Source organism: Delphinus delphis, chromosome 15, assembly GCF_949987515.2.
Source record: "Delphinus delphis chromosome 15, mDelDel1.2, whole genome shotgun sequence".
Taxonomy (NCBI): Eukaryota; Metazoa; Chordata; class Mammalia; order Artiodactyla; family Delphinidae; genus Delphinus; species Delphinus delphis.
Window position 1 is genome coordinate 43,581,667 of NC_082697.1, and position 26,858 is coordinate 43,608,524.

The following is a 26,858-nucleotide window of genomic DNA, read 5'->3' on the forward strand; positions in this document are numbered from 1 at the left end:
GAACCTCTCTAAGCGGGAAACACAGGAGAAGAAAAGGACCCACAAAAACAAACACAAAACAGTTGAGAAAATGGTAATAGGACCATACATATTGATAATAACCTTGAATGTAAATGGATTAAATGCTCCAACCAAGACACAGACTGGCTGAATGGATACAAAAACAAGATCCATATATATTCTGTCTGCAAGAGACCCACTTCAGACCTAGGGACACATACAGACTGAAAGTGAAGAGATGGAAAAAGATATTCCATGCAAATGGAAATCAAAAGAAATCTGGAGTAGCAATACTCGTATCAGATAAAATAGACTTTAAAATAAAGACTGTTACAAGAGATAATGAGGGACACTACATAATGATCAAAGGGTCAATCCAAGAAGAAGATATAACAATTATAAATGTTTATGCACCCAAAAAAGGAGCACCACCATACATAAGGCAAATGCTAACAACCATGAAAGGAGAAACTGACAGTAACACAATAATAGTGGGGGACTTTAACATCCCACTTACACCAATGGACAGATTATCCAAACAGAAAGTAAATAAGGAAACATAAGCTTTAAACGACACAACGGACCAGATAGATCTAATTGATATTTATAGAACATTCTACCCAAAAGTGGCAGAATACACATTCTTCTCAAGTGCATACGGAACATTCTCCAGGATAGATCGCATCTTGGGTTACAAATCAAGCCTCGGAAAGTTTAAGAAAATTGAAATCGTATCAAGCATCTTTTCTGACCACAATGTTATGAGATTGGAAATCAATTACAGGAAAAAAAACCTGTAAAAAGCACAAATACATGGAGGCTAAAGAGTGTGATATTAAATAACCAAGAGATCACTGAAGAAATCAAAGAAGAAATAAAAGAACACATAGAAACAAATGACAACGAAAACACAATGACGCAAAACCTATAGGATGCAGCAAAAGCAGTTCTAAGAGGGACGTTTATAGCAATTCAATCTCACCTCAAGAAACAAGAAAAATCTCAAACAATCTAACCCTACACTTAAAGCAACTAGAGAAAGAAGAACAAAGAAAACCCAAAGTCAGCAGAAGCAAAGAAATCATAAAGATCAGAGCAGAAATAAATGAAATAGAAATGAAGAAAACAATAGCAAAGATCAATAAAACTAAAAGTTGGTTCTTTGAGAAGATAAACAAAATTGATAAACTCTTAGCCAGACTCATCAAGTAGAAAAGGGAGAAAATGCAAATCAATATAATTAGAAATGAAAAAGGAGAAATCACAACTGACACTGCAGAAATACAAACGATTATAAGAGACTACTACAAACAACTATATGCCAATAAAATGGACAACCACAAAGAAATGGACAAATTCTTGGAAAGGTACAATTTTCCAAGACTGAACCAGGAAAAATTAGAAACTATAAACAGACCTATCACAAGTAATGAAATTGAAAGTGTAATTAAAAATCTTCCAACAAACAAAAGTTCAGGACCAGATGGCTTCACAGGTGAATTCTATCAAACATTTAAAGAAGAGCTACCACTGATCCTTCTCAAACTCTTCCAAAAAGTTGCAGAGAGAGAAACACTCCCAAATTCATTCTATGAAGCCACCATCACCCTGATACCAAAACCAGAAAAAGATATCAAAAAAAGAAAATTATAGACCAATATCACTGATGAACATAGATGCAAAAATCCTGAACAAAATACTAGCAAACAGAATCCAATGGCACATTAAAAGGATCATACACCATGATCAAGTGGGATTTATTCCAGGTATGCAAGAATTCTTCAATATATGCAAGTCAATCAATGTGATATACCACATTAACATATTAAGGAATAAAAACCATAAGATCATCTCAATAGATGCAGAAAAAGCTTTTGACAAAATTCAACACCGATTTATGATAAAAACTCTGCAGAAAATGGGCATAGAGGGAACCTACCTGAACATAATAAAGGTCATATATGACAAACCCACAGCAAGCATTGTACTCAATGGTGAAAAACTGACAGCATTTCCACTAAGATCAGGAACAAGACAAGGATGTCTACTCTTGCCACTCTTATTCAACACAATTTTGGAAGTCCTAGCCACAGCAATCAGAGAAGAAAAAGAAATAAAATGAATACAAACTGGAAAAGAAGAAGTAAAACTGTCACTGTTTGCCAATGACATGATACTATACATAGAAAATCCTAAAGATGCCACCAGAAACTACTAGAACTAATCAATGAATTTGGTAAGTTTTCAGGATACAAAATTAATGCACAGAAATCTCTGGCATTCCTATACACTAACAATGAAAAATCAGAAAGAGAAATTAAGGAAACACTCCCATTTACCATTGCAACAAAAAGAATAAAATACCTAGGGATAAAGCTGACTAAGGAGGTGAAAGAGTTGTACTCAGAAAACTGTAAAACACTGATGAAAGAAATCAAAGATGACATAAACAGATGGAGAGATATACCATGTTCTTGGATTGGAAGAATCAATATTGTGAAAATGACTATACTACCCAAAGCAATCTACAGATTCAATGCAATCCCTATCAAACTACCAATGGCATTCTTCACAGAATTAGGACAAAAAATCTTACAATTTGATGGAAACACAAAAGACCCCAATAGCCAAAGCATATCTTGAGAAAGAAAAACGGAGTTGGAGGAATCAGGCTCCCCGACTTCACAGTATACCACAAAGCTACAGTAATTAATACAGTATTACTGGTGCAAAAACAGAAATATAGATCAATGGTACAGGATAGAATGCCCAGAGATAAACCCATGCACATATGGGCACCTAATTTATGACAAAGGAGGTGAGGATATACAATGGAGAAAAGACAACCTCTTCAATAAGTGGTGCTGGGAAAACTGGACAGCTACATGTAAAAGAATGAAATTAGAACACTCCCTAACACCATACACAAAAATAAACTCTAAATGGGTTAAAGACTTAAATGTAAGACCAGACACTATAAAACTATTAGAGGAAAACATAGGAAAAACACTCTTTGACATAAACCACAACAACATCTTTTTTGACCCACTTCCTAGAATAACAGAAATGAAACCAAAAATTTAAAAATGGGACTTAATTAAACTTAAACGCTTTTGCACAGCAAAGGAAACCATAAACAAGATGAAAAGACAACCCTCAGGATGGGAGAAAATATTTGCAAATGAAACAACAGACAAAGGGTTAATCTCCAAAGTATACAAACAGCTCGTGGAGCTCAATATCAAAAAAACAAACAATCCAGTGAAAAAATGGGCAGAAGACCTAAATAGACATTTCACGAAGGAAGACATACAGATGGCCAAGAGGCACATGAAAAGATGCTCAACATCACTAATTATTAGAGAAATGCAATCAAAACTACAATGAGGTGTCACCTTACACCAGTCAGAATGGCCATTATCAAAAAATCTAGAAACAATAAATGCTGGGAAAGGGTGTAGTGAAAAGGGAACCCTCCTGCACTGTTGGTGGGAAGGTAAATGGATACAACCATTACGGAAAACAGTATGGAGGTTCCTTAAAATACTAAAAATAGAACTACCATATGACTTAGCAATCCCACTACTGGGCATATACCCTGAGAAAACCATAATTCAAAAAGAGTCATGTACCACAATGTTCACTGCAGCTCTATTTGCAATAGCCAGGACATGGAAGCAACCTAAATGTCCATCAACAGATGAATGGATAAAGAAGATCTGGCACATATATACAATGGAATATTACTCAGCCATAAAAAGAAACGAAATTGAGTTATTTGTAGTGAGGTGGATGGACCTAGAGTCTGTCACACAGAGTGAAGTAAGTCAGAAGGAGAAAAACAAATACCACAAATATATGCTAATGCATGTAAATGGAATCTAAAAAAAAATGGTACTGATGAACCTAGTTGTAGGGCAGGAATAAAGAGGTAGACATACAGAATGGACTTGAGGACATGGAGTGGGAAGGCGAAGCTGGGGCTAAGTGAGAGTAGCATCGATATATATACACTATCGAATGTAAAACAGTTGGCTGGTGGGAAGCAGCAGCATAGCACAGGGAGATTGGCTCAGTGCTTTGCAATGACCTAGAGGGGTGGGATAGGGAGTGTGGGAGGGAGGCTCAAGAGGGAGGGGATATGGGGACATGTGTATACATATCGCTGATTTGCTTTGTTGTGCAACAGAAACTAACACAGTATTGTGAAGCAGTTCTACTCCAATAAAGGTCTATTAAAGAAAAAAGAATAAGAAAGGTCTTACTAGAAAAGAAAGTAGTAACAAATACTTAAAGAATTTTGAAAAGCCACAGTAGAGCTGAAAGAAGGAAGGGACGAGGTGGCCGAAGCTTGGAATCCGAGGGGACACGGGTGGTGGCTGAGGGGACGGGCACACAGGCTGACACCTGACTTTCCATTAGAACAACACAGGCTGGAATGACAGTGGGGTCGTGCCCTCAAAGTCGGGAGAAAAACTTTAAGTTATGCACCCCAGCAAGCAATCATTCGAGTGTGAGCAAAAACAAAAAGGAAACCGAACAACAATGGTAAATATTTTCAGCACTCAGAATATTTACCTCGCACACGCCCTCTCTAAATAAGTTGCTCACACATTTACTCCAGAAAAAAAAGTGACTGTGAAAACCAAAGAAGTGGGTAATCAGGGATAAAAGAAACAGTGAATATCCAGAAATGAATAAAAAGAAATCCCTGTATAGCAGCTTTCTTGCAGCAATCTGTTTAATTTATAACAAACATCTGTGGGCTTCACAAAGGCAAATTATGTTTGTTGTGTTGTTTCCTCAACAACAGGAAAGACAGAAAAAACACGGTGCTAGAAGACACCAGTGATGCTGGATGAAGGGACAGGGTTCTTCCCTCAATGTTAAAAGAAGGTTATTTAGAAACTGCAGGAGAAACACACAACCAGAAAAACTGTACAAGAGTTCCATGTGTCTAAATACAAAGAAAACAAAATTTCTCACTATTTTGGGCAGCTTTGGAACATAAAAGGGCAGAACCCGTTTGACCTGGACACTAAGACTATTTCTTCTTCTGGTACAGGAGGTCTGCTACTGGCAACTAGTACAGAGGAAATAGTATTTTATCACTACAGCTTGAGTTTACAGTCAGTAATATTTATCGAATCATGATGATAACTTTAATAATTTAACATTTGGAATCTACATAATTAAAAAACAGATTTTAAAGGTTACCAGTCCTGACCAAGTTGTCATCATCATCATTTTGGCCAAGAAGTGCTGGGCATTTCCTAAATGCCAGGCACTGTGCTAAAACCTTTATAAGGATTATCCTGTTTACTTTTCAAAATAACCCCTTGAGGTAGGTATTACCGTTATCCTCATTCCATCAATGGGGAAACTAAGGACCAAGAGGCTGAGTACCCTGCCCTCACCTGCAAGCAGAGCCAGAGTCACAGCCAGGAAGCCTGATTTCAGGATCTGACTCACAGCCACTAAGCGAGACACACTCACCCCAGAGTTAATTCAGGAAACAGCCGAGCTCACAGGAAGGCACATGGTATGAGGGAAGAAGAGTGGGCAAGCGTGCCGCCCACGGCCTCCTCCTGCCTGGTAGGAAGATGGGAGATGGGGGTTTAATCACGTCCATTTACAGATACAATAGTAACAGACAGAAGAATTCAAAATTACACACCAGAAAGGTTGGGGGAGGTGGAAGGAGATGGGCAGCAATATTAGTGATCTTCATTCTAGCCTTCAGTAAGCGAAATTCTCCCCTGTCGAAGCAGGGAGTCCACTGGACAGAATCTAAAGCCAACAGATCAAGAAAAAACCAGATGCACCCAGCAGTACAGGTGTCGTGATGGCTATCGAGAGGGACAAGTGGCCTCTGGGGAGCAAGATGGGGGTATGACTGATGTGTTAGGACTCAAGGTGAGAGGTCTGGAATTTTCACTGCTAATTTTGTCTACTACTTATTATTTTACTGTGCCTTTGTTATCCTTGCTCAAATAACCACCAAAATATTTTTTAAGTCACTTATTGTGGAGAAATTGGAACCCTTGTGCATTGCTGGTAGGAGTGTAAAATGGTACAGCCACCGTGCAAAACAGTTTGGTGGTTCCTCAAAAATTAAACAGAGAACTAGCATATGATCCAGCAATTCCATCTGTGGGTATTTACCCAAAAGAACCGAGAGCAGGGTCTCCAGGAGATATTTGTACACTGTGTTCGTAAGCGCATTAATCACGACAGGCACAAGGTGGAAGCAACCCACGTGCCCATCAACAGATGAAGGATAAGCAAAATGTGATACATCTATACAATGGAATATTATTCAGCCTTAAAAAGGAAGGAAATTCTGACATGTGCTACAACACGGAGGAAACTTGACGCTAAGTGAAATAAGCCAGATACAAAAGGACAAATATTGTATGATTCCACTTTTAGGAGGTACCTCCTCGTCAAATTCATAGAGATAGAAAGCAGGGTGGTGGTTACCAGGGACTGGGGGATGGGGAAGGGGAATTATTATTTAATGGGTATAAGGTTCAATTCGGGATGACGAAAAAGTTCTGGAGATGGGTGGGGGTGATGGTTGCACAACAATGTGAATATACTTAATATTACTGAACCGCATATCTAAAAATGGTCAAAATGGTAAAGCTTATGTAATGTGCATTTAACCACATTAAAAAAAATGACTTCCTTCAAAAAAGGAAGCAACGACTTTGGCGTCCAAGCCAATAAGGTACAGTAAATTTGAAGTTATTTGAGTTTAATATAAATTAGTTCTTTTACCACTTTCTGGAAAATACAAGAACCTTAGAACATGTTAATTCAGGTTACAGTCCCCCAATTCAGTACTATTATTGCCCTTATTTAAAATCATATATATATAATATATACAAAATATTATTTTAAAAATATAAAATTATATTAAGTATATATATTTAAACGCTATAATACTTTGTTATTGTTTTGTGCAGTCAATATTCACTTAAATTTGCTCACATACATAAAGATACACTCAGGGAAAACCCTTGTCATATTTCAACAAGTCTCAGTAGCCATTGATAGTAAGATGCGTCCCTATTTCAAAATTTCAGAAACGTTGAAGTGTGAAGACAGTGCATATTAGAACTGGAGAAATACAATATTAAAGAGAACCTCAGACTGCAATGTCTACTCAGAAAATCCTTTCGGGTGGGCTGCTTACTGAATAGGCTTAACCTGCAGTAGTTACATCCTGTGCTTTGCGGGGTGGTAGGGATGTGTGTGCGTGTGTGTGCGTGCACACACACACGTGACTGCGCAGGGGAGAGACAGAGGGAGAGAGAACTTGACGGTGCACCCAGCAGACCAGAGTTTCATGAGGAATAAAATTACCAAAGGATCAAAGGAGCCACACAGCAGCCCCTCTATATCCACAGAGGCGACACAAACAGAAGCGGCCTGTGGATTGGCTGTTGCTAGGATCCATTTCATGGAAAAGAGTAAAAAGAAAGCTGTAAGAATGACACGCTTCTTACCATCCCAAATTCACAGAAATGAATCCAGAAGGAGAACACGGCCAGGTCCTCATTCACATCATAAACCGTCTACAGAAAGACGCTTAGGGGGCAGCGTGAGATCTCAGGGACCCACAAGAACAGACTGCGAGAGGGGTTTGCTCTTTCCCATGCAATGGGATATTACTAACCCTCAGATTTGCTAAAATACACTAAAAGCATAAAAACGAAAAATGACATTCCCTCACATTTTCCCCATAACGAAGGGCTTCTTTAACCCAGAAACACACTTTCTTTATTACAAGGATTCAGAAATGGAAGCACAATCTCACACTGGGTCCACGGCCCACCTTCTAATTAACTAACACAATAAACGCTCAGGCTGCTTTCAGGACCTTCGTGTGAGAAGCCCAGGGCCAGCTTGGCCTGAGAAACGTGCGACATCAGTAGCCGAAATGCATGCACCAGAGTCTGCCTTAGACAGAGCAAGTCACCTTTCACCCAGGCGTGGGCGACATCTCAGACTTATTCCCCGCTGCGTATTTTCAGTCCCTCTGCCAGTCTGGCGGCTTCCACACACCTAGCAAACACAACTGGAGTAAGGGAGCCTGCTGGGCCTGCCTGGACCAACGACAGAGGGCAAAGGCCTTAGGGGGCCGGGGTGGGGACCTCATCGCAGGTCACCGGCTGCTTCATCAATTTTGTTACCTTGCAGCAGATGGGAACCGGCTACTTCTCAGGTGAATTCCTCAACATGCAGTGGACGGGGCTTTATGAGTGAAGACGCAGAGTTCGGGGATGCTCAGGCCGTCACACACAGGACGCGGCAGGAACCAGAGGCTGGGACGCAGGCAGGGCCAGGGGGCAGCTGCTCCTCCTACAGGAGCTTCAGAAGAGCCGAGCTTTCCTCCAGAACAAGGGGTTTCTCTTTGACGAAAACATTTCCCTGAAAGGTTAGTTAAGTCCCAAGACGTGAGGTAAGGGAAAAATCAGCCTTGCTGGTGATACAGTGTTTCCACCAGGACACAGAGAATTCCTATTAAAAATTCTTGTTTCTGCACAAAAAACCCACTGCAGCCACAAACCTGCCTCAGCCTTTGCTTCTGAGTGATGCCCTCTCTCACCAACGGCCGTCCCAGCCCCGCTGCTTGGATACAGGTTACTGTCTAGGCTTCTCCGCAGTGTTGCCCCCATCACTGCCCCCTCCCCAATTGTTCCTGAGAATCACTGAGCACCAGCCCCAATCCTCAGGACCCTCCTCCTCTGAGGATGCTCTCGAGAGTCTACGCAGCCCCCCTTGACTTGTGGCAGCGGCTGAATACGGCCAATTTCATTTGATTCCAGGCTGTGCTCCTGCTGGTCTTAGCTGGCGGGCTTCGACACAGTGAGCCTTAAAGTTAGAAAATATAGGCACCGAATGAGGCTGGATCACAAACACCAGCACAGGGACCAGGATAATATTCCAAGTGACAGATTAGAGGCTGACCGCAGAGCACTTGCCCCACCCATGTTTCTAGCCTATTTCAGTCCTGGTGTCACCAGATCATCTCATTTCTCGGGAGAAATCTGCTTTCTCCATTGAGGCAGACTGTGCACACGATGTGTAACCTCCTGCAACAAAGCATCTGACCACGTTGCATAGCAGCAGATGCTTCAAAAGGCAGAGCTGAGCGCACGAGAGAGCAAGGGAAATATTCAGGGGCAGAAATGTTAAAGACAGATGTGAAATACAGAGTCTGCTGCTGCTGCCTCTCTCGGGAGAGGCCAGTCTCTCTGGGCTTGGGTTGTAGTGGTCCCTCCGGGAGGAGTAGGGACTGAGGCCCCACATAAAGAGGGGATCCTCGAAGGATGACACGTGCAGTGAAAGCACTGCCTAGAATCACTGCCCATCAGCACAGTGTGGGCCTGAGACTGTGGCACGTTCTCTGCTGGAAACTGCACATCATGCAGAACTGAGGTCTGAAACGTTATTATGCACGTGGTCAGGAAACCCCTCAAGCTGAGAAACTCACATTAAAAAATGGTCTCAAGTCAGGGACCCCCTGGGCACCTGCCAGACGCACCTTTCCCTCAGTAAATCCTCAGCCAGAATTTTCAGAGTTCCAGTGAGATGGATCACAGTATAAACATTTAAAATTTACCAAGAAACAACCCACCATGTGCCTGTGTCAGCGGATGGAGCTGCCTCCCAAGAACTCTGGATAAAGGACAGTAAGAAAGAGGTGATACGGTAAGTCGCTTTACGATGTTCAAGGCATGCAAGGAGGCACTAAACCACATAGAGAAAAGCACGCTATCAAAAGAGTCTAGGCGAATTAGAATTTCCTAAAGTAAAAATATGTATTGAATTTAAAACACGACGGAGGGGTTACTGAGCACACTGGACGTATCTGATGAGGGAATTAAGGAACAGTAATACGGCAGTGCTGTTACTGCCTGTAGTCAGCATACAGTGAGAAACATGAGACACAGATGAGAAGGCAGGAAGGTAAAATGAGAAGGTCCCTTAATCAACTGATAGAAATACTACAGGAAGAGACTGGGATTCCAGAGAACATTGAGAAGGAAAGAAGCAACGTTTAAAGAGATTTGAGATTTTATCAGAACTAGTGAAAGATGTAAATTTGCAGATTCAGAAGCACATAATGCAGGTAATTCCACACCTATACATCTTAGAGTAAAACTACAAAAAATAGGATCCTGACAAGAGGAAAATATATAGATTGTCTCTAGGAAAAAGGCAAACCAAGAGTAGATTTCTCAACAACAGCTACAGAAACCGTAAAAAAATCAAAAAGACCTCAGAGAAAGTGCGAAAACACTCTGGACCTAGGATTCAGTAACTAAACTATTCTTCACAAACGAGAACAAAATGCATTTGGCCAAAGACAGAATAAACCAGCAACAGACCTTCACTGAAAAGGCTACTGAAGCATGTTCTCCAGACCAAAGGAAATTGACTGCAGAATGCAGAAATGAGGTGAAGACGTAAGGAAGGGAGAAATGTGATCAATCATTAATAAGCATTGGCTACAGCAGATGACAGCAGCCATGCAGCAATAATGATGAATTCTGGTGTCACAAAGTGAGAGGGAACAGAAATCCTGAACAATCATGCAAGGCATGAGGAGGATTCTAAGATCTTTATATCACTGAGGAGAAGGACGATGACAGCACTAACTCTAGTTTGTACATTAAGGAATGCACATTAAAATTTTAAGAGTCATACCTAGCAATATGAATAAAAAGTATACCTTTAAATAAGTTGAGGGAGAAAAAAAGAATAAACAGTTCACAAGAAACCAGAGACCCAGATTTATTTTAAAATGACAACTAATTGAAGTTGTGTGTGTGTGTGTGTGTGTGTGTGTGTGTGTGTGTATGCACGTGGGCACTGAATCGCTGAACCCCTCTGGGGCTGAATAAAACATGTCTGCCGCCCAGCTGGTCATAAATTCTGAGCAACTGGCATCTGTGCCAGGGGTTTCTGCAAAAATTACAGGGACCCAGGGACATCATACAGTAAAGTGATACTCCGGAGAGAGATTTACACCGCAAGCCTTTGGAATCCTTCATACATTTTATTTATGGTCTTTTTACGCCGTGTTACTTTCTTAAGTCACAATGAATGCATTCTGTTGTGGGACTTGGCATCCCTGCAATTGTGTTTTTATTTCTTATTGGCCTGGTGGCAATATCTTTAAGTTAATCTTTAGGCTCCTTACTTCTACCTCTATTTATTTCCTTTTCCCTTCAATTCTCACAAGTATGCCAGAGCGTGCCTGTGGGTAGGTGGGGCTGGGAGCTGGAACAATCATGTCTTTTGTTTTTTTTAATCATTTTGAAGAACTGTATCTATTTAGCTTCCAATTCCTAGTCTTGTTTTAACATTTGTGTGCTCATTTGGTTTTTGTTTTTATTTTAAATTTCAATCTTTAACTTCTAGGCTTTCCTCTTAATTTTGTTGCCTCTGTGGTTTTTGTTTGTTTTAACATTTATCTTCAATCTTTTTCATCTCGTTGACTTTTTTCTTCCTTGGAGAGTTAAATTATCTGACAGTTAAATATCATTCCTAATTCTAACTTTCCACTTCCCCACTGTTAACCACTGGGTCACCTCTTAACCTCCTTCTCACCTCCCTAGTCTGTTTTATCCCCTCCTCTTCTCAGGCAGGTTTCTTTACTTCTTTACTGGCCTTTGCTTTTAGGCCCACACGTGCCTCAGGGAGACCCAGACCCTTCTCTCTAGTTATGCCTGAGCGGCCCCTTTGGGCCGCGGCTCTTACGAGGGATCACGGCTGGCTGACCTTCCTGATTAGGGCTTCCCGGATTTGCGGGAACATAGCACCTCCTGCCTAAGCCCCGCCCTTCTTGGCGCTGAGCTCCTTGCTTGGGATCCACGAGTTCTGGGCAAACCATCCACAGTGCGTCCTAGACCGGGAGGAGACAGACGGCCTGCAGGAGGCCAGCGCAGGCTGCTTCCCTCCTGGTGGAGAAGGCTGGCCTTGCTGTGGGTGCCCTGCTCACATCCGCCGGGGGCTCACTTTCTTTTCTCCGGCAGAGGGGTCCCCAGAAGTCAGAGGAGGGACCTGCCACCTCGCTGACACCTGTCCTGTGTGCTGAGCAGGTGCAGCGAGGGGCTTCCTCTGGGCTCCGTGGCCCCCTCCCCTGGGGCTCCCATGCTCACAGCCCTCCGACCGTGGCGAATTTGGGTTCCTGTTGGTGCAGAGGGCCAGGCTAGGAGCAGGCTTCATACAAAGGGGGCCCTAAGGCCTGAGCTCTGAACAGCATCTTTCAGAAAAGCCCAGGCTCTCAGCAGCCCGGGATAAACTGACCCTGCCTCTATTTGCTTCTCCCTCAGGAGCCACCGGAAAATAAGGATGAAGAATCAGGAAAAGTTCTTGCGTTCCTGGATTTGCAGATGCCGACGGCCCCTGTCCGTATGCCTGCGGCGCTCATCACGGCAAGCAGCAGAAGGTACCCTCTGGTCCAGGTGTCTGGTGGGCTGCGGAAGGAGTCAGTGGCCCGGGAGTGGCCTCAGCTCCATGGACCAGGTGCTATGACCTCCCCACACACTGGACCTGGTTGCCAGTGGGCTGACTCTTGACAATGAGCCGGGCGGGTCCGGGGAGAGCCGCTCCCTGGAAGTGAGGTCACCAGGCACCTTTGCTGCAGGCGGGGCCACGCCTGGAATGCTTTCTTCTCCAGCTATGACCTGTTGGGGCTTCTGTATCAGGACGTTTCCTGCCAGCCCTTAATGTTACACGATTTCAAGAAACTTGAATTCTGGGAAGTTTTAAGTTTGAGAATTTATTTCTTCAGCTTTCAGGGGAAAAAGTGATGTTACACCAGGACGTTGGCCCCCTTAACCCTGGTGGCATTAGGGACAGCTGCTGTCACGCTCTCATGTCTCCGGGGACGTTGTTTCTCCTAAACCTGGCTCGGTTTCTGGACAACTTGACTTGTGACCCTGCATGTGTTTTTCTTTCCTGCGCCTTGGAAGCGCTGCTCCTCGGACACTGGGCATATTTGGGATAAAGGTGTAACTTTACCTCATCCCACGTGCCCTTGGTCTTACAAGTTGCCTGGATTAACAGACCCCACCCCGTGCCCCCAGCACGGCTGCATCACCTCGAAAGATTCCCCCCGCCGGAGGTGATCCATCAGTGGAGCCTGGTGTGTCATGCTGAACAATGCGGGTAGATTGGGGCCAGGGCTGGACAGGTGGGACTAATCACACCCCCTCAGAGTCAGCATTGAGACTATGTCACAGCCCCTCTTTTATATCTGTCATCCTGGGACACATATTCTGGACCGATAGAAGAAGCCACCTCCTTTAGCCATGTTGTTTTAGACCCAGCCTCTGGTTCCCCCTGTGCCACAGCATTTAGCAGGAGGGAAACTTCGAATGACACGTCACCATCCACAGACGCCTAAAACCTGGCCTCAGGTGCTGTGGGTAAGGCCTGCCCTTACCTCCCATGTTGGGCCTTCGGATCTCCTGAGAAGCCCCAGCCCACTTTGCTCTCATGTCCAGACCTGCTCCCCTTAGGAGAACGCAGAGCCCTGCAAGTCGGCACATCGCCCCAGCCAGCTCAGGGAGGCGAAGGGCGACAGAACAGAATGGGTGGGGGCCGCCTGGGATCCCGCTGAACTCAACTTTTGTTAATGATGCTGCAGCACCGCCAAAAAACAACCCCCAGGGTGTGACATCCGGTCGCCTGCACTCCACCCGAATCCAGCTGGGAAGCTGAGTGAGGGGGCGGATCTGGGGCATGGCTGTGCAGGGACCAAGCTGGTCCTGCCCCCACCCCCCACCGTGGACCAGGAAGAGGCTTTCATGCCTCATCACCTCCACCTCCAGAAACAGCCCCCGACAGCCTCTTCTCCTCCAGGCCATCTCCTCGAGGCATCCCTGATGGCCCCCTCTCCTGCTCTGCCCCCACCCCAGGTCTCCCCACCCCCATTGCCAGGCCAACCTCCTCCGTCCAGCCCTTAAATGCTGGGTTTAAGTCTTTCCTCCCTGGTAATCTCCCTGTCGCCCCTGGTGCCAACTTCACCCACGTGCCACTGCCCACCAGACCCCCCAGAATCCCCACCAGGACCTCTCAAGAGCATCAGACTCAATGCACCCCAAGCCCTCTGCTGGCTCTCGTCCCACGTGTGTCCGTGGACAGCCACCACCTGTCCACCTGTACGAGCCCCAAACCTGGGAGCCTATTTTACCACCATCTGCTCCTCACTGAGTCAAAATCAAGTCACTGAGCCGTCCTGCGATTACGTCTCTGACCCAGGCCAGCCCCGCCACCTTCCAGCTCCTCCCATACCCATTCCTGGCCAGGGCAGCTGCTGGTGACACCCTGTGTAAGTCCCGCCAGTGACACCACTCCCGGATGCAGACCAAGGCCTGAGAGGCCCAGCACATGCCAACCCCTGTCTAATTCTCCACCTCAACTCCGACCACCCCCAGCTTTCCGTGCTCCAGCCCTACCGGCCGTTTTTCACTTCCTTGGAGTAAAAGTTACTCTTCACGAACTACAGATTTCAAGTTTGGGTCTTGATCCACTCTGAAGAAAACTGCAAACTTAAGAATTTCCATGCTTCACAGTGGGAAAAATAAACCCCCAAGGACCAGCCCCCTAATAGCCTCACAGCCATAGGTGGGGACTGAGGGGCCAGGTGGAGACTGGTCAGCCCACAGGCGGTCTGCGTGGGTTTCCTCAGTTTGTCTCAGTTCCCTCTATTCTCTAGCTTCCTTCCATGGGCTTCCTTGAACATTTTTTTTTTGTTTATGTGGTCCCTTTATACATGGCATCTTTATCTGACCCTTGGACTAGAAATGCCACAGCCTGTATTGCACTAAACAGGCCACCAGAGACCCACAGGCCAAGCATGTCTGCAGCAGGAGCTGCTTGGGCTGGAGGCCGGTCTCTTCTTTGCAAGGATCAGACCTGCTGAAAGGAAAAGTTCTTCAATCCTCTCAGCCAGGAACACAGGCGGCTGGACGCTGTCCTTGGTGCTGGACGCACGTCGCGGCCACGCAAGGAAGCCACATCCTCGTGAAGCCCACGCTCTACCTGAGGGTGGGAGGCAGACGTGAGTGACATGGGTGGGAGCCGTGGACAGGCTGGAGCAGGGCAGAGGGCCTGGGAGTGGGGTGGGGAGGCACCCAGGGGTGTGTGGGGGACACTGTGTGTTGCAGTGCATTGTTGCTTCCAGGAGGACTTTGCATCTCATCTCAGGAGCAGAAATAGACAAGCTGCGCATGAGCCTGGGCTATTTTTACCGCTTGGACACCATGAGTCATGCTGCTCAGAGTGTCTCCCTCTTTGCACTGTTGCTGTGAGCTCTCAGCCAGCTCTGGACACCATGATAGGATTTGGGGCACTGACCTCTCTCCTGGTCCTGTCTCATTTTTTCCCTAATCTTTTTCTCTTCACCTCATTAGTATCACCTATGGATGGGCCGGAGAGTTGGTAAATCAGCCTTGTTAACTGCCACGCATCCTTGTCACGCCCTGGGTGATCGATGCTCCGCATCAATTGTAGATTCCCAGCCATCAGTAGCCCTTCTTCCTTCAGGGAAGCCAGCCCTGCTCCACGGCCCGCGGGAAGGAGCAGCTCAGAGGAGGGGACAGTGTGGTTTGCTCACCAGCTTTGCTTCAAGGCCACAGAGTTTCTGAGACCCTGACCACGAATCTGGGGCAAAGGATGGTTCACGCATCTGGTATAAAGGGTCCTTGAAACTTGGAGCACAAGTGTGACATGCTTAATGCCCTGACGTCTGAATAAGCATGGAACAAGCTTTGTCAGAGTTAATTTAATAAACAGAGAAGACCTCACTAGTCAGAGTTTAAAGCAGAATAAATATAAGTACCGATAAAACTCTTGGAGGTGCTTTCCAGACACCCCAGAAGCATGTTTCTTTGTAATACGGTTGCTGGCACGCTCTTCTTACTTCTGTGACCTTTGATTTTTGTCACCTTTAATGGCCAAGGACAGCCCGGCAGGCCTTCACGCCTTCCTGACCAAATGGTGCTATACGTGGGGATGTACGTTTGATCTGGAAATGCAAGTTACATGTTCTTAAGAGATTCTGGATGGGATGTCCATGGATTGACGCTTTCTCTTAAAAGTCACTAAAATACCTGCCGAGGCCAGTGAACATTTGTTTCAAAGTCACATTCTTTCCCAGCTGGCTCTGCGGGAGAAGATTCCTTTGTGAGCATCCGGAGAGGTTCTGTCTCGTCCAGATTCACTGCCGTCTGTGCCTGGGAGATGATTCTTCCTGAGAGGCTGTGATGCTCTGTACATCGGCAGCGACATTATGCACAAGCAAGGCCGCTTCCCAAGGGGACACTGCCTCCCAGTGACACCCCAGCCCCTGCCCTCGCCGGCCTGGGAAAGAGCTCATCTCGTGAGCAGGAGACAAGCACATCCTCCCAGGAGTGCCACCATCTCAGTGGGGCTGCGACTCCACATCTATGGCGATGCCCGAGGCTGCCGGGCAGGCTGGAAACAAGGACTGGAGTGTAAGCAGTTTATTTGGGAGGTGGTTCCAGAAACGCCGGGCAGGTAGTGGGGAGTAAGGCAGGGGGCAGAGAGGAGCCAGGAAGGTGTGTGCTATTAAGCCGCTTCTGCTGCTGGCAGCTGGGCCCCATCCTGCCGGGGAGCCCAGGGACCATGCGGAACCCGCAGGCAGAGTTATCCCACCCGAGGGGCCTCTGCACACCAACCCCCATCCACCGCTTCCGGCCCTCGCTCCCCGGCCCTGGTGCAGGCTGAGGGGGCTTCCACTGCTGGACAGGAGCGGCGGGTAGAAAGTGGCAGGTGTTTTTTTGCTATAAGGAACTTGGGCTCCTAGAGGTGAGGGTGCAGAGGCATCTGCACACGAGACTCCTGGACGAGACCGCGAGGCCGTCTTGTTTACCTCCATGGGTACACTCGAAGCGTGATGGGTGATAACAGGGGGGCAAGGTGGGCCAGCCCCTCACAGTTGGTCTGTCCCCACCATCCTGTAAAGTGGGCACTGTTATTGCCACCACCCGCTTCAGAAGAGGGAACTGAGGGGCACAGGCAGAAAGTCTGAGGGTCAGACAGCTGGTAAGTGCGAAGTGGACTTTGAACCCCGCCCATCTGGCCTCAGAGCCCCGTCTCCAACCTCTGCTCTGTGCAGCTCCCTGTTAGGAAGGCAGCTGGGCACAGAAACGGACACGGCTGGGCGGTTTACAGCCGCCTCAGGGCCTGGAACACACTTGAAGGCTGGACTCTGCATCACACAGACGACATCTTAGCTGTCACCCAGGGCCGGTGCCGAGGATGATGCAAAGTCAGCTAAGCTGCCATCAAAGTACCACAGACAGGGCGGCTTAAACAACAGACATTTATCCTCTCGCTGTTCTGGAGGCTGGAATCTGAGACCAAGGGGCCAGTATTTCCGGCAAGGCTCTCCGCCTAGTCTGCAACGGCCTCTTTCTCCCCGTGTCCTCCTCACACGGCCTTGCCTGGGTACCTGCACTGCAGAAGGGAGACCTCTCTCCTCCTCTTTTAAGGCTACTAATATTCCATCATGAGGGTTCATCTCACCCTAATCACCTCCCAAAGGCCTCACCTCCAAATACCATCACAGTCGAGGTTGGGATTTCGACCTATGAATTTTGGGGGACACAAACACTCAGCCCATAACACGATTAAATAATAATTTTGAGGCCTTTTAGTATATTATCTATAAAAGCATATTCAAAGCAAAGCGTAGATAGTACTACATAAAGTATAAAATAGAATGTGTAATATACTTAAGTATATGAAATCTGCAAATATACTATGTACCTAGATCAGTAGATATATATACTTCTCTTCCTAAAAGCTCCAAATCATTCCAGATGTTTGCTAGCTTGAGGAAATCTCATTCTTTTTCAGTTTTTTACTGGTTGTGTGGTAGAGTTGGTAAGCCACCTGTTTCTGCTTTCCGTTTTCTTCACTGATTAGAAAATGCTCCTGTGGGTCCCACCCGGGGTCCTGAGCACATGTCCCGACTGGCAGCGGCAGATCACTGGTGTAATTTGTTCCGCTTTGTGGGAAATGCATCACCCCCAGCAGTGGCTTCTAAGTAGAAATCCCACGTCCTCTGTCCTGTGCTCCTCCTGGGGCAGCATTGATGTTCAGAGAGACACACTGATAAGAGTCAGCATCTTTAAAGCTGTGCTTATCCAAGCATCTCACGGAGCCAGACGGTGAAGCCGTGTGTGAAGTATGACGCCCCACAGGGCCTGGACACGGATGCCGCCTTGGATCTTAATGTCCTATAAAAATTCCATGTTTCTAAGAAAATATGAGCCAGCAATGAGATAGTAAATGATGAAAGTTGTATTAGTGCTACTTGGAAGAGAGAAAATTCTTTAGTAAGCCCATAAAAGCTGGATCTAGGGCAAAAACAAACAAACAAACTCAAAGGGATTTTTCGGGGGTAGGGGATAAGGAGAAATTGAAAATTAGAAATAGATAAAAATTATATCACTCAAAAGAAAAAAAGAGTGAGGGCTTCCCTGGTGGCGCAGTGGTTAAGAATCCTCCTGCCAATGCAGGGGACATGGGTTCGAGCCCTGGTCCGGAAAGATCCCACATGCCGGGGAGCAACTAAGCCCGTGCGCCACAACTACTGGGCCTGTGCTCTAGAGCCCGCAAGCCACAACTACTGAGACCGTGTGCCACCACTACCGAAGCCTGCGTGCCTAGACCCTGTGCTCCGCAACAAGAGAAGCCACAGCAACGAGAATCCCACGCACCGCAACAAAGACCCAACACAGCCAAAAAAAAAAAAAAAGAAAAATTAAAAATATGTAAACCACCTCATTAATAATTTTAATTAAAAAAAGAGTATTTTAAAAAAATATTTTAAAATATCTTAAGTACAAAAGCAGACAGATCTTTTTTTCCTCGACTCTGTTGGGGGTATTTTAACTTAGTGTATGGGGACAAGATGTCATAGGTGGAAAAAAATCATCATTTTCACTGCAGATGCGGTAAAGGAAGGAGTAAAACTAGTATTTACTTGCACTGTGCTGAGTTCTCTCACGTTCGTTAACCGGGTGATCACCTCGCCGACCCCAGCATGGGACATGATGCCCACTTATGAGGGAGGAAGCAGATGGCCAGAGAAGCTGGTTACACACCTGGTCAGGAACAGAGGCAGAGTTTACATCCAGGTCTGTTGGAAGCCCACCCTCATTCCATCACATGAAATACCACACTTTTAGAATCAAGAAGAATAAAATGCATTTAACAGAAGAAGCTGAAATGTGTACACCAAAAACGATCAGACTCCATTAAAGAAATTACAGAACGAAGTAAAGGCAGAGGCATTTCATGTTCACAGACTGGAAACAGCGCTGCCGCGATGGCCACACTCCTCAGGTCAGCCTGCAGATTCCATGCAACCCCATCAACACAAAGCTGGGTTTTTGGCAGCAAGTGACAAGCTTACCCTAAAATGCACCCAGAAATGCAAGAGACAGGGTTCCTCTCCTGCTGCTTCTGCAGCATAGGTCAACCTAAAGGTTACTGAATATAAAATAGTAACAATCCCATTTATCGGGCAGTTACTGTTAGCCTAGGGGTTCATATACCTCACCAAGGTGATCTTGATCAATCCCCCCAAAAGTTTAGGATTACACAGAACTGCTCCTATTTCACGCCTGAAGAAAGCAAGGGCCAGGTTTTAGGATTTGGCCCTAGTTCTGCCTGAGTAAATCCCCACTGGATTGTCAGAAAGGAAGGTTCTCTACCGTGTTTCTTCCAACCTGATCGACACAGTCTGAGGCTGGGATTGTCAATGGGGTGAGTCTCACCCAAGCTGCCTCCTGGTCCCACCCCAGGTGACACCCAGGCTTGCTGCCCTCAGGGAACCAGTTAGCCGTGGGGAATGGAAAGATGTGGGCTCAGATTATAAACTGGGTTATGCCCAGGACATAAATGGAGGTGGGGGAAACAAAGGATGAGTGCTTTGTATCTCCCCAAAAGGAGGTGATGGGGAGGGGACCCCAAAACGCGGTCAAGTAGCTGAGCTCCAGCAAGTTGGGCAGCAGGCGGGGGGTCTGAAGGACGTTTCCTGCTCACAGAGGCAGGCCTGTCATCTGAAGCATCTCAGAGGGACCCCCCTCCCTCTCCACAGGTCAAAGAGTTGAGTTGGCAAATCCCATCCTAGCAGGGGAGCTGCTAGGACCCAGATACACGGGTCCTTTGCCAGGTCAAATCCTTGTCTTAGTTTAAATTTATCCAGTGTAAGTGTAGTCAGTACGATGTCAATGACCACAGTCATAGTAGGTGCATGAGTGACTGTTCCAATAAATAGAAACTCTTTCTAACCGATAGGTGTTAGGTAGCAAATGAGAACTGGCATTTCTGGGACCTTGATCTGAGCAGTGTACACCATTCCTAACAGGGGCACCTACACAGACACAGAAACTTAGCATGCTGGGAGGGACCTCACACCTGCCCGTGGGATAAAGGGCATCTGTGGGTCCAGCTCGGAGGGGGAGGAGGGCTGCCATGTGCCCCCAGCCAGGGGCGTCAAGAAAGCCAGAACCACGTGGTACCATGCTGGGGTCCCCTCCCCAGCACGCGGGGGCTCCCCTGCACAGCCACTCTGGCCTTCTGTACAGCAGAGGGGCCAGCAACCAGAATGGGGCCCCTGGTCCTCCCCGTGGCCAGTCCTGGTAGCCCCTACCCTGCCCACTCCCTCCTGCCACCTGCAGGAACCACTCACAAATGGGCGATGTTACACCTGCCACTGTCTCTCCACTGGTCACCTCTTATGTCACTGTTCTGTGGTTTCAGGGTCCACCCAGCTCCCCGGCTTCTCAAGCGCTTCCCTCCCTCCTCAGCATCCTCTCTCTGATACCTCCACTCACCTGCCGGAGCATCAGGCCTCCACCATTGCCCCCAGCACTGAGCTCCAACCCACGGACCTTGACATCTCTCACTGTCTGATCACCTCACACCCCAATCCCACAGTGTGATCTCTGATCCATCGTTACAATCCCACACTCACACACACAATTCCCTTGACTGTGTGCTTTCTTGGCGAAGCCCCTGCCCCCCTCCAGCCTCCCTGACCCCACACCTGGTAAGTGAAGAGGGTGGTTGAGACCCTCCAGCCTTGGCCTCCATGGCCCGAGATCTCACAGAGCCGAGCCCACGGTGTCTGTTGCCCCTTATTCCCCTTAGCTGGGCTGATCCTAAGTCTCCTTTCCAGACTCCACAAGCCAGGAGGACGCCTGGTCCTTTCTTCATCTTTCCTTTCTTGCCTCTCCCCTGGGTGGGCTCAGCCCGTCCTCAGGCTCAGTACCCGCCACATGCTGGTGGTGTCCACACTGGCACCCACCAGGCCCCCTCTGAGCGGGCGGCCGGCCCGGCACTCCCAGGGGGCCAAGCCCCCCAGTCCCGGAGCCTCGAGGCAGAGCCCGCCCTCCCTCCACCCCTGACCCAGCTCTACACAGCTCGGAGTGCCCGCTGGGATTCAGGTCACTTCTGGGCCCTGGACACCAAGCAGTGAGCGAATAGGAGCCCTGCCTCGTGGGCATCCAAGCCCCTCAGCCACGTGGTCCTAGACCTGAGCCATCCTCCATTCGCCTCTTCCTGTCGTGACCCCGGCAGTCCAGTCCCTCCCAGGAGTCCCTGGCCATGGCCTGCCCGCCTGCTTCCCCTTCACGGACACAGCAGAGTCGGACCCCTCAGGAACCAGAGCCTCTCGCTACTGCTCCAACCACTTGCGAGGGTCCCGATGGACTCAGAACACAGCCTGGCCCTGGCCCCTCCGCCTGGAGAGGCCCTGCGGCCCCGCCTTTCCCTCAGCATGGCCGGCTCTCTGCGTAGGTCCATCGGGACTCGGCTGCCGGGCCCACACCATCTGAGCACGTCTTGTCTCAGCTGGATCCTTCCTGTCCTTAGGATCTCAGCCCTGAAGTCGTTCTCTTACAGACGCCAACCATGTCCACCACATAGATCGTTCCAATGGCCCGTCTGCCTGTCACGTGAGCCTGCTTCCTCCACAGTCTAGACTGCCTGCCTGTCCCCACACCACCCAGGGATGCACGTCCTGACAGCTGAGGCCACCTGAGGTCACTTACATCAGAGCCTGGCTCATAAAAACTCTCAGCTCTTGGCAGGATGAAAAACCAGTCTTTCTGGAAGGTTCCAGCCCACACCGTCCCAGGTGACTGATTCACATCCACGATCACGTCACACCTGAGCGTTTGCCTGAATCTGCTTGTTCGTGATTCACCACCAGACCAGCCACTGCTGGGCCCGAAAGGAGGCACTGGCTCTGCTCCGACCTGGACTCGCTGTGAGTGGGCATCGTGTCTCTGCTACGGGGCCCTGGCTTCACCCTGTCCGTGACCCCGGACTCAGAGGGGACCAGGACAGAGTGTCAGCTCAGCAGAAGTGACCAAGGAGGTCAGACCAACCGCAGCCCTGCATGGAGACTCTAGGGAAAGGCCGTCTGAAAACCTCCAGAGCTTATTTTAATATAAGAGATTACTGTTTCCAAAGGATATTTGATTTGGGGGAAAATCCAGTTAAAATAAATCCACTTAAACCGGGAACCAACCTTCACAGCAGTGTGTGCACACGTGGGTTTCATGCCCCAAAGGGAACTCGTTGTAGGAAGTGAGTTCATTTAACCTTTAACAAGGTTTACAGATAATTATGAATGTGCGAATTCTCAGAGCAGGGATGATCGCGTGGTCAGGTTTGCTGGTGTAATTAATTCTTCCAACAAAACTGATTTCACAGCAACTGGAAAGAGGATGATTTTTGCAAAATAGTCAGGGTTTCCCTAACTTTTGTGAGGACACCTCTGTGCTTCCATAGCCTTGTGTTACAAAGGGCTCCACCTGCCCTCTCCTGGCACCTGTCCTCGACGGCCACCCTCGTCTGCATGGCAGTCAGGCCCCGAGGAAGTCCAGGACCGCCTGCACTGGGCCCCCTCTGCTGGGCCAGGGAGGCGGTCCGGGATCCCCTGGGATTTCTCTGCTCCCTAGCTCTGCCCCACAGAGGGTCCAAGTTTACAGAGTGTCCGGTGGGGCTGCTGACTTGGCATCTGCCTCCCCCTCCTCTGTGCCCACCGGGACCCCGGCTGCCCAGCTTCCCAGCATCACCTGGCCGCCCCGTGCATAGCCCACTCTCGGTTAAGGCCCCATATGAGGCAGCGCCAGCCCCTGGGAGCTGGCCCGACTTCAGCTAACACTGCTGAGCGCTGCCCCCTCTCAGCTCAGGTAATCGTCAAGACAACACTGGGGGCAACTGGTGCTTCCTCTTCATTCATAGGGAGAACGAGGCACAGAGAGGTTGAATAACTTTGCCAAGAGCCAGGTGTAGGCCAGGGCTCAGACCCGGGCAGGCGGACCACGGAGTCCCCAGCACAGCCCCTTTGCACCACCACCTCCCTGCCACCGTCCCTCCGGCCCAGCCTCTCTCCATTTCCCAAAGGCCACAAGCAAACCCCATCCTGAGGGCTCATAGGCAAAGCATAACTGTTATTTTAGGTAAAATAACTCTATAAATAAAAATCAAGAAGCTGCAAAGACAAGCCTTATATAAACTCCTCCAGGAACGGTTCTCTTCCCCCCGTGTGGAAACAGACCAACCCACAGAAGGACCGAACACGGCAGAAGAAACCCCATTGCTTCCGCCTGCCACTGGACATCGCGGGAGCAGAACGGAAAGAATCCGCTTACCTAAAAGCCTGGGCCCCAGATTTGCCCACGTCCTCGCCCGACATGTGCTCTCAGGCTCCTGGCTGCCCACCTCCCACCCTGCTGCCCCTCTGCTGTTATCTGTGGGCACAGGGGCAGCGGACCCACCCCTGGGGACCACATTCAGATCTGCCAGCTGGACGAATCCGGGGCTCCGGGGCACTAGAGGGAGGGCCACCTAGCGAAGAAGAAAGCATTCCACGAGGTGTCTTCACACAGTCCAGGCACGTGGCTGTCTGTGTCCCCAGAAATGTCCTCTGGCTTGCTGTCCCCCCAGGTGCCCCCAGGAGCAGCTCCTTCCAGAAGTGACGTTCATGGCGGCAGAGTCTACTGTTCAGGGTGTGAGTGTGTGTGTTCCTGTAAGTGGATATACCCATGTGTGTGTTGGTATGTATGTGAGTGTTGTCTCTGTGAATACGTCTGCGTGTGCGTGCGTGTGTGTGAAGGAATGGGGAGGGAACGTGACATTTGTCTACCTACGATATTGTCTTCTAAGAGGAGCTGGATCTCCAGCTCTAGGTCAGGGCACCTGCAGGAGTCTCAGCCTCCACAGGCAGCTCCGACTTGCCAAAACCATGAACAGGGCTGAGTCACTGCAGGAGAAACGATGACTAACGTGCAAAGGCTTTTTACATGTAACCCGGGGATCAAACGCTGGCCCTTTCGTCCCAGAGCCGGCAGCGCCCTGGCGAGTCCCTGGCCAACGCAGGAGCCGTGCTTCTAGCTGAGAATCCTGGTGGAGAGCCTTCCTCCATATTTAACTCCTGTTCTGCAAACCCTCATATCTGGTCCCCTCAGCTGGTCGATAAGGCACCTGGGCCCAGAATACAGAGCCCTCAGCGACGGCCGACTCAGCGGGGATCCATCTCTCTAAGCAGAGTCAGTGTGTGCACGGGGTGGGCTCTCTGCACCCACGTCCACAGGTTGCAGCACAGAGGCCGCCGGGCCCCCCTCAGCTGGTCCCAGAGCCCGCGGGACGGTCTGGAGCCTGGATGATTATTGCCACCTTGCTCTGGTGCTCATCCATCTGGTCTACCTGTTCTCAACCCGCTCCAGGCAGTGGAGCCACAATTAGGTCACCAAGGGACACGGAGAGCGGATGACGGGGAGGTCGCTTGGCAAGGCACTGTTTTGAGCACTTTGTGTGAGTGAAGAAGGAGCGATGTCTGCCCGGCTGCCAGGTCTGGTGCCGAGAAGGCAGCAGCTCACGTGGGGCAGCGTCCCCCGCAGGGGCCCAGGGCTTCCGGCTGAGTCACTTCGCACCTTTCCTCTCTGCAGGGGAGCGATGGCCTGCTGAACTCCCATCTGACGTTTGCTCAAGGGCTGCAGTGTTGAATTCAGTACAAACATATATTTTTATGTGGAGGTATTTTCAGCCCGCTTTTCTAGCCACACGTGTCAGTTATTACTTGCTATGTAACAAACACCCCCAAAGTTAGCAGGTTACAATGGCAGCTGTTTTATTTGCTCACAATCCGCTGGGTCAGCAGGTGGGCGGAGCTCGGCTACTTGGCTCTTGGCTGGTCTGTCCTGGGGGTTACTCATGAGGCTACAGTCACTGGGGCTCCACTGGGGCTGGGGAGCCCAGGACAGCCTCACCGGCATGGCTGGTGGCTCCTGGTAGCTGTTGGCTGGACCATGTGCTGACCTGGGCTCCTTCACAAGCCTGGCAAGGTCCAGAAGAACGAGTCCAGAAGAAGCCTGGGCTTCTCAGAACCAGCACATCACTCTCCCACTTCACTGTGTTGGTCAAAGTCAGGCAGGTGGCCAGGCCACATCTAAGGGTGGAGAAATAGACTCCCCCTCCTGATGGGAGGGTGGGGTGTCACTGTACAAATGGGGGGGTGTGGGGAGATGAGAGGAACCTTGTCGCCCATGTTTGCAAACAAGCTACTGTACCTCCCACCGGGCAAGATATTATGGAAGGAAGGAGACAGGCATGATTCCTGCGTGTGCACACATGCATACATGGATACATGCACACTCTGTGTGTCTATACATGTGGACATGTATTCATGTGTTTATTATGCCCGCTGCCTGCCGAGAGGTGCGCTGGACCCTTTGTGAGACATTCTATCACTTTCTTTGAGAAAACAGCACTGGTCCGAATTTGGAAGTGGAGAGAGCAGAGCACAAATGTAAGAGATGGTAGGATGGCCTGGACGGCCCCTCTGAGCCTGGGTCACAGCTACGACCCCTGCCACACTCACCCCAGGAAACCCAGAGGCACAGCAGTCGCCAGCTCTAGCATTTGTTTCCTGCCTCTAAGTGTGTAAAGTAAAGGGACCCTAAGAACTTGGTTTTTAACAAATATTACATAAGACAAACTTTAAGCACGTTCTATTCCTTGACCCCAAATGCAGGCTCTGCAAGTTTACGTAAGGTGCGTAAGCTGACAGGTAATTGTCGGCAGGCTGGCATCTCCCACTAAGCAGCCGGGACCCTCCCTCGGCTCAGACCAGGGACAAGGGGTACCGTCCTCCTCTTCCACGCGCCCCCCTCTCCCACCACCTCAGCCCTTCATTACTTGCCCGCCCAAAGTGCGACCTGGGACCAGCGGCATCCTCATCACTGCACACTTGTTAGAAATGCAGAGCTCAGGCTCCGACCCAGACCTGCTGAGCCCGGGTCCGAACGTCTGCAAATCCCCGGGTGTTTTGCGTGCATTAGAGTTTGGCAAGCATGGCTTTAACAGGTGTTTCAGTAAGAAAAGCCAACTCGCTGCTCCTTTAACATTATTAAACTCAATTTGTATTCTTTACGTTATTTGTGTATAAACCAATGTTCAACGTCCCCTGGTGAACCTACTGTGCAGCCAACTTTGAGGAGCACCTGGACTTGGGCCGCTCAAAGTGAGGCAACATCAACATCTTGGTGCCTGGCGGGGACGCAGGGTCTCCTGCCCTGATCTGCTGTCCCAGAACCTGCATTTCCCAGCCCCCAGGAGATGCGTGTGGTCACTCAAGCTGAGCGGCTCTGCCTGGCCTCAGTCCTGGCTGCTTGGCTCAAGTCCAAGGTTTGCCACCTCCCTTGTACCCACCTGCCTGCCATCCATCCCACACACACTACACACAACTTATCACCAGCAAACCACCGTGTTCTCTTGTGTTC

At 48.7% G+C, this 26,858-nt stretch overlaps 1 protein-coding gene across 5 annotated transcripts in view; it reads right to left on the minus strand.

Moving 5' to 3' along the window:
- Positions 1-26,858, minus strand: part of SYNDIG1 (synapse differentiation inducing 1) — a 117,360-nt gene that overhangs the window by 77,428 nt on the left and 13,074 nt on the right. The window contains exon 1 of one of the 5 annotated variants that reach the window (XM_060032922.1): positions 19,043-19,145. The exons of the other annotated variants lie outside the window; for them this stretch is intronic. The gene's annotated coding sequence lies outside the window, so the exon portion shown is untranslated. Of the gene's footprint in view, positions 1-19,042; positions 19,146-26,858 lie in introns of those variants that run through there. 5 annotated transcript variants of the gene reach the window in all.